This window comes from Protopterus annectens, chromosome 17.part0 (assembly GCF_019279795.1).
Source record: "Protopterus annectens isolate FY-2018-M chromosome 17.part0, PAN1.0, whole genome shotgun sequence".
Taxonomy (NCBI): Eukaryota; Metazoa; Chordata; order Ceratodontiformes; family Protopteridae; genus Protopterus; species Protopterus annectens.
In genome coordinates this window covers 763,882,977-763,892,360 of record NC_056751.1, presented here as the reverse complement: position 1 = coordinate 763,892,360, position 9,384 = coordinate 763,882,977, and the positions used below count along the sequence as shown (strand labels likewise).

The window sequence follows — 9,384 nt, the reverse complement described above, 5'->3', positions numbered from 1 at the left end:
CACCAGGGGCTCCAATATGCTAGACCTGGTCATTACCAACATGGGAGATAGGTGCTGCACACCAGTGGTCACCCCCTCATTGGGCAGATCTGACCATAAGCAAATCAGGTCTATATTAGAACATCGAAGTTTCAGAACTTCAAATGTTCTAATATCAACCTCTGTTCAGCGAAAACATCGAACATGCAGAACAGCAAATTTTTTCCTAGGGGAAAAAAATTTGCTGTTCCGAAACACATACGCACAATACAAGCAAACCAAACAAACAGCAATCCACACACATACACCTAAAATGTTACATCTAACCCTACACAAAATTGTACATACACCACTATCTATCCACTTACCTTAACCCAAACCATAACCCTAAGGTCCGTCACTATCGCACACTCACCTCACCCGTGCCCTAACTCGAACTCACCTACCCTGCCCTAACTCTCACGTCCACACTATCGCATATTTACCTGACCCACGCCCTAACCCTAACTTACCTAACCCACACCCAATCACACACTTACCTGAACTTGACCCGTAACTTTCCACCACAGTGCTGAAAATAGCATAGCGACAGAAAAGAACAACCAAATTATTTCCCTAGGAAAAAAATTGGTTTTCTGTAGCTTTGCTATTTTCAGCATTCACTGAATAGGGGTCGATATTAGAACATTCGAAGTTCTGAAACATCAATGTTCTAATATAGACCCAGCAAATCACCCTTGACATCCACATCCCACCCATACCCCCCAGTAAGGAAATCTCCATAAAAAACTTCTCCAAAGCCAACTTCATGCATACTCAAGTCAGAAGTGACAAACTTCATGACACCCACGCAGATAGGAGCTGAAAGTTTGACTGCTGAATCCTACACTAAGGCACTGTACGAGCACATCCATTCATGCATGAATCGTGCCATCCCAAATAGAACCAAGATGCTCTCCTCCAAAAAAAGGAAGCCAATCTGGTGGTCCCCTGCCATAAACAAACTGTACAACAGAAGAAAGAAACTGTTGCAGAAAAGAGGAATATCCCAGGATGCAAAAAACTCCCTTACCAGCCTCAGTAAGAAGCTGAGATCCCTCATAAAAATCCTCCAAAGCTAGTTATGAAAATAAAATTGCCAAAAATTCCAAAGACAACCACAAGGCATTCTATAGTTATGTCAAAAATCTAAATGGCAATGCTCAGATATGCTCTGAGCTACAACAGCATGGCATTAAATATACTGATCCCAAGGATATTGCCAATATCCTGGCAGATTGATTTAGTGCAAACTTCACCCCCCTCTCACCCCCTAAAGGGCCCATCTCAATACCAAAAGATTGCCAAATTCCAGTAATCACGGCCACACAGGTAGAAAACGCACTCTCCAAATCTAAGAATACAGTGTCCATGGGACTAGATGACATCCTGGGCTGTGTACTACATGAACTACAAAATGAACTGGCACCTTACATAAGTGTCATGTTTAATCATAGCCTCACCTCAGGCTTCGTACCCAGTGAGTGGTGCACAGCTACAGTTATCCCACTCCAGAAGGGCGATCCAACATGGATCCCGGGAACTACCGTCTCATCAGTCTGATGAGCCTGAGCTGCAAGGGCATGGAACGCATTATCATGGAACTTATAAACAAGGATATTGGCAACCTTCAAACACTGGATCCCACCCAGTTTGGGTTTGTGAAGGGCCGATCTTGTCTCCTGAACCTGATTGATTTCCTTGAATCAGTCTCCAGAGCTGTGAATGAGGGTAAGTTAATTCACACAGGCTATCTGGACCTTGCCACAGCCTTCGACACCATCCCCCACTCTGGAATCATAGATAAACTTACTAAGCTGGGCATAAATCCCTACATCACTCGATGGGTTGCCAACTGGCTTACTGACAGAACCCAGACTGTAAAAGTAGCCATCTCCAAATCCAGCTCCAGACAAGTGACAAGTGGAGTACCTCAGGGTTCAGTCCTGGGACCGCTCTTGTTTGGCATCTACTTCGCTGAAGTACAGGTCAACATTAAGGGACTTTGGCTAACAAAGTTCACAGATGACTGCAAACTGGGAGCCATTATTGAATCCCCAAATGATGTGGATATTCTACAAAAGGGCCTTACAGAAACAGATGCTTGGTGCCAGAGCCATGGGCTCAAGCTTAATGCCAAAAAATGCATAGTTATTCCCTTTGGGGAAAACCATGTACCCATGAATTACCACATAGGTGGCAGTACACTAAACACCAAAAGTGTGATGAGAGACTTAGGGACACAGGTGGACAGTGGTCTCACCTTCGATAACCACATCGCCACAACAGTCAGGAAATCCTTCTATATGGCACACCTCATCACTAAGGGCTTTTCATCCAGAAAAAAGGAGGTCATTGTCCCACTGTACTCATCCCTCAATAGACCCATTATAGAGTACAATGCCTTGTTTGGTATGTACTGCACAACAGCTGGAAAGGCCGCAGAAATACCTCACTAAAAGAATCACAGGCCTAAAGCAGATGCCCTATACTGACTGTCTCAAAAAACTCCAGCTATACTCTGTGGCATTTCGTCTACTCAGAGGCGATCTCTGCTTAACATACAAGGCCATGTGAAACCCTGAGTTGTTGGACATGCTCCACTTAAAGAAATCCCAATCCCACAGAGCCACACACTCCAGGGATCCTAACCTTGTCATCACAATGAACAAAACATGCTGGAGGGATAGGTTCCGGACCCAGAGACTCCCCATACTCTGGAATAGACTGCCCATACTTGTCAAGCAGAGCGCCTCCTTGGCGCTCTTCAAAAGGAACCTTGATGTTTGGATGGGAGATAGGAAATTCACCCCAGGGATCACATCAGTCGCCCTGCTAGACAGGGGTCCAGGGAAGTAAATATTGTGGGAAGAAATATCCAGGGAATTGTTATGGATAGGCTTGTATAGGCCCTAGGGCCGGTAGCCTAGTACCAACCTATGAACCTATGAACCTATGAACTCAGGGCTATAGGAGCAACATCTTACGCAATGATGGAACTCAGGATTAGGAGGAACATCCTTTGTAGTAAAGGAACTCTGGGATATAGGAGGAACATCTTATGCAATGCTGGAACTCAGGATTAGGGACAACATCTGTGCTTGCTTCAGCAGCACATATACTAGAACTGGAACAATACAGAGAAGATTAGCCTGGCCCCAGTGCAATGATTAGGGGGAACATCTTCTATAGTCCTTGAACTCAGACTAAGATGCTTTGTGGAGTACTGTTCCTTCCTCTTCTTGTGCAGTATAAGTTGAAAGAGTGATACAACAGTGTGGAATCTGTTCTAAATGAAACAGCTCTACAGAACTCATGTTGTGTGATACATCACTGCAGAAATTGTGTAATGCAGCACTGCAGAACTTGTACTGTGTGATACGGGCCATACATCTCAACTCTACAGATTTTCGTAGAATGTCCAGATTTCTGCCTCATATTTTTGGCCTGTTCCTCATAAAAAATTGTGTTTTTTTAACAAATCACTAGGATGATTTAAGGGAGTCACTAATAATGACATGTATTTGAGCTTCAGACTTCATATCCTTCAGAAAAATGCATGTTAACACAAATCTTGTTATTCTAGCAACTTTCTAAGTTTATAAGAGCCATATTTAAAATGTGTCCCTATTTTTGTGCCTTTGTCCCCCATTTTGTCAGGCTTCATCCAGATTTCTTGTGCTAAGAGGTTAAAAGGTATGGATACAGCACAACAGAACTTGTGTAATGCACCACTGCAGAACTCATATTGTGTGACACAGCACAACAGAACTTATATTTTATAATACCGCAATGCAGAACTTGAACTTTGTGGCACAGCAGTGCAGAGGATTTATTACGTGATACAGAACTGCAGAACTTGTAGTTTTTGTATCATGTAATACAGCACTGCAGAATTTGTATTGTGTGACACAGCACTACAGAACTCTTAATTTTTTTGTTGTGTGATACAGCAATGCAGAACTCATAGGTTTTGTGTTGTGTGATGTAGAACTGCAGAATTCATAGTTTCTGCATTGTGTGATACAGCACTGCAGAACTTGTAGTTATTGTGTTGTGTAATACAGCACGACAAAATTGATAGTTTTTGTACTGTGCATTAAATCCAAATGCACTTTGAGACTGATGAAACAGTACAACTCTCTTAAGCTACACCAGGCCCAATTAACTATAGGAAAAATACCCTTCCACATCATCACTAGCTACATGTTCCCCACCATGAAGCAGGAGAAGAACACCAGTTACCTGGTCTTGCTAGAGTCACTCAGCATACAGCCCGCACCTTGGTCATGGGAGATTTCAACTATCCTTCCATCGATTGGGTGAATTACATGAGCACAAACAGAATCACTATGATGTTCCAGAACTTTGTTAATTCAAAAGTCCTGCAACAGTTGGTCCACACCCCCACAAGGACCTCAAATGTCCTGGCCTAGTACTCACCAACATGGGGTGGGTCACTGCATTACTCCTGTGTGCTGCCCTCCCTTGTAAGGTCAGACCATAAATCTGTCTCGTTTGAAGTTAAGATCAAACCTGACATCCCCACAAGAGTTAAAAAACTGAAACATTTCTCCAAAGCAAACTATTGTCTACTAAGTGATGGTATAAAAAGTTTCAAAGCCCCCCGCCAATACAGACATCAATGGCTCCTATGCACAGGAATACACAAATGCCCTATATAGTCACTTAAACAAATGCATTGACTTGGTTGTACCTAACAAGAACAAAACCAGGTCTTCCTGAAAAAAACAAGCCACCCTGGTGGACTGTGAGTATAAATAAGTTATACAACCAAAGAAAGAAACTGATATCTAAGAACAGGAGGGAACTAACGCAACAGAGGAAGAATAACCTCCACAGCTTGAACAGGCAAATCAGATATCTTGTTAAGTCCTCTAAGGCAACTACAAGTCTAAACTAGCATCCTTAGCTAAAGACAATCATAAGGTATTCTTTAGCTACATCCAAAACTTAAGAGGGAATGGCCAGCTGTGTCCCGAACTTATGGAAGACAGTACCACTCACACTGAACCTGAGGAAATTGCCAACCTGCTAGCCAACAGATATGGAGATAACTTCACTCCCCCACCATCCCCAACTGACATACACCAAAGCTTCCCTGACACTGATCTTCTACCGAGTATCTCCAAAGAACAGGTCATACAAGCACTCTCCAAGGCCAAAAACATGGCCTGCATGGGACTAGATAACATCCCATGCTGCTTACTAAACAATCTAAAACAAACTCGGCACTCTCTTTAACTATAGCCAGAGAACTGGCTTTGTCCTGGCAGAGTGAAAGACAGCAACAGTAATCCCATTGCAGAAAAGGAGTCCATTAACTGCCAATGGGAACTATCAACCCATAAGCCTAACCAACCTTTCACGTTGGTGTAAATGACCTGAGATGTACCTCCCTGGACTACATGTAAAGAGATGTGAAAGAGCTCTCCGATCTTGTAACCCAGGCAGGTATGACCCCAGCCCTGAGTAGCATTCTGCTATCACCCAGAATGATACAGCAGTACAAGGACAAAATGATTGACTTCAACAATTGGCTAAGCTTCTGGTGTCATTCTAAGGGGATCTAGTATCTGTCTGCTTGGGATGACATGGTCGACAGACCACGATGCTTTGCCACAGATGGCCTGCACCTGTCGCCCCTGGGATTCCTGATACTGGCTAAGGCTCTTGCTGCCTCTAAAGTGCCTTTTTAGGCAGGTTTCAAATAACAAATTCACCACCATTACAGGAACAGGCAAGCAAAAACTGTGGGTAATGCTACTCAATGCTAGAAGTCTAAATCTCAAAATGCACTCACTCAAGGCACTCCTTAAAATGGAGAACATTGATATCTGTGCAGTAACTGAGACCTGGTTCAAGGCTCCAGAGAGCACCCCTGCACTACCAGGCTATAACTCATACCACACTTTTCGGCCATGTAACCTGGACCAAAACACCAAAGGCGGAGATGTGTCCATATTCATTAAGGATATCCACACCTCCAGACTAGTTGCTCAGCATAATGCATCCAAGGTTATCCAAGTGCAACTAACTCTGGGCAAAACTGCAATCCAAATCCTAGCTTGCTACAGATCCCCCACCATGCCCCAGGATTCCCACTCCTCTTTTCTTGATGTACTGGAAAATAAACTAGGTATAAATCCCTACATCACAAGATGGGTTGCCAACTGGCTCACTGACAGAACCCACACTGTAAAAGTTGCAGACTCCAAATCTGACCTCAAAGCAGTGACAAGTGGAGTACCACAGGGTTCCATCCTGGGACCTCTCCTGTTTGTTATCTACTTCTCTGAAGTACAGGCTAACACAGAAGGCCTCTGGCTAATGAAGTTCGCAGATGACTGAAAACTAGGAGCCATAGTCAAGTCCCCAAATGATGTGGACATCCTATAGAAGGGCCTCACTGAGACAGATGCCTGGTGTCAGAGCCATGGCCTCAAGCTCAATGCCAAAAAGTGCAGTGTCATCCCCTTTGGTAAAAACTCTGTACCCATAAACTACCACATAGGCAGCAATCTACTTAACACCAAATGCGTGATAAGAGACCTTGGGACCCAGGTGGATATTAGTCTCTCCTTTGATAGTCACATCGCCACAGTAGTCAGGAAGTTCTTCTACGTGGCACACCTCATCATAAACGGGTTCTCATTCAGGAAAAATGAGGGCATTGTTCCCCTCTACTCGACACTCATTAGACCCATTATAGAGTACAATGCCCCTTTTGGAATGTACCTCACAAGACATCTGCAGTAGCTGGAAAGGCCACAAAAGTACCTCACAAAGAGGATTACTGGCCTTAAACAAATGCCGTACACTGACTGCCTCAAAAAACTCCAGCTTTACTCTGTAGCACATTGCCTACTCCAAGGTGATCTCTGCCTTACATATAAAGCTATGTCAAACCCAGAGCTGTTGGACATGCTACACCTAAAGAAACCCCAATCCCTCCAAGCTACACGCTCTAGAAACCTAAACCTTGTCACCACAATAAACAGAACACACTGGAGGGATAGATTCCAGTCCCAGAGACTTCCTATCCTCTGGAACAAGCTACCCATCTATGTCAAGCAAAGTTCTTCATTAGCACTCTTCAAGAAAAATGTTGATGAGTGGATGGGAAATAGGAAATACACCCTGGGGAACACTTCTGTGTCTCTGCTCGACAGTGGCACAGGAAAATAACTTTCTTGGGTGGCATAAGCCATGGAACCTTGTTGGCTAGGCTTACATAGGCCCTTGGGCCGATAATCTAGTACCTACCTATGAACCTATGAACCTATGAACCTTTTATCTGCAAGCCCATAGAAAGAATCATCATGGACCTTATCCACAAGGGCATATGCGACCTTGCTTATTAAACCTGGTAGACTTCTTTGAGAATGTCATCAAAGTTCTGGATGATGGCAAAACAGTACATACCGCCTATCTTGATTTAGCCAAGGTCTTTGACACAATAATACCCCATTCAGATATCATAGAGAAACTCTCCCAGCTGCAAAAGTAACCTTTAAAGCAGGAAAGCTGCAGCACCAAGGAAACATCAGTTTAGGTGAAGAATGTGATATAAAAGAACTTGAGCAAGTGGGAGTAGAAAAACATTTGGGAATTGGTGCCTTTTGTGCGGAGTCTGCATGTCCTCCCTGTGTTCATGCGGGTTTCCTCTGGGTGCTCTGGTTTCCTCCCACATTAAAAAGAAATGCATCTGGAGTGTTTCTCCCTGGTCCTCTGCTGAAAATTGGCTTGTTCCAAGTCGGACATTCCCAGTAAACAAATGTTAAATAAATCCTGAAAACAGCGTTGACATCTAGGAACCAAATTCAAGCTATAAACTAATTTGATCTTCCTGTCCTAACTTACAGTTTTGGATTTGAATGTGGAAAATGCATAAATATAGTTGCAAGTATAGAAAACTCCTGGAACAACCTCATGTTGATCAGGATCAGATGCAGGAGTGATTATGGAGTGGTGAATTCAAACCAAAAGATGAAAGGTTAATATTGGTGGCCCAAGATAGTGACCTATGTACACGCTGGTTTACAAAGTCCATTGAACATGTGGGAGAAACAGACAAATGTAGGTTTTGTAAAACAGAATTGGAAACAGTTGCACACCCTGCTGCTGGCTGTGACCTACTAATGGCAGAGGGGCAGAAGGACTGTATACTGAAAGGCATAATAATGTGGCAAGACTTGCACTGGGGATTGTGCAAACATTATAATACTGAAGTAGCTGAAAAACACTGGAAACATGAGCCACAAAGCATCATAGAAAATGATGAAGTCTACATCACATGGAATCACCCATTACCAACAGCTCAAAAGAAAAATGCAAGAAAAACAGATATAGTGGTCCATGAAAAGAAGACAAAAGTAGCACTGATCATTGAAATCACTACACCCGGTGATTACAGCATCTTGAATACAGTGAGACACAAAGTCGTAAAATATCAGGATTTGCAGGCAGAAATGAGAGCAATGAGGATGAAAGATACCCAGATAGTCCCGGTAGTAGTAGGAGCAGCGGGTCTTATAAAAAAGAATCTACAATCATATTTAGATATGCTACCAGAACATGTAACCCCATACAACTTGCAGTAGGAGTCATTACTGGGAAAATTGCAGGTGCAGCGAAGAGCACTTCTGGATGACATCAAAGATTGAAACAATACTAATTTCATGAACTTTAATTGTACTTTGACTTAGGAATGGGGTCAATTCCCATCATGGTATTAGAAACTCAAAAGATTTGGAAAAATTAAAAAAATGGAGATACCCCATAGATTACTAGATGGGTAGGCAACCAGCTCACCGACAGAATGCACACTGTCAAAACTGGGGAGTCCACCTCCACTAGTAGACCTGTTACCAGTGGGGTCCCACAAGAAACTGTGCTGAGCCCTCTACTGTTTGGAATCTATTTGTATGAGGTCCAAGCAAAGGTAGGTAGCCTGTGGCTTACCAAGTATGCAGATGACTGTAAACTGGATGCAATCATACACTTTCCTAACAATGTTAGCATATGACAAAAAGGACTGACACAGACAAATGATTGGTGCCAAATTCACAGACTAAGATTTAACACAAAAAATGCGTCATTATCCTTTTAGCAAAGAAGTAGCCCTTGTTAATTATGATATAGATAGCACCCCTCTAAGCTCAAACTCAGTGGTGCAAGACTTGGGAACACAGGTTGATAGCAATCTAAACTTCAATCATGTGTTCGTAGTGGTAAGAAAAGCATTCTACATTTCATATCTCATAAATAAGGGAATTGCATCCAAGACCAGGGAGGTTATAGCTCCACTGCACTCGACCTTTATCAGACCACTAATTTAGTACA

General features: G+C 43.1%; 1 pseudogene; it reads left to right on the top strand.

Moving 5' to 3' along the window:
- The first annotated feature begins 3,115 nt into the window (after nucleotides 1-3,115).
- Nucleotides 3,116-3,189, top strand: LOC122791911 (annotated as a pseudogene).
- Nucleotides 3,190-9,384: the final 6,195 nt, after the last annotated feature.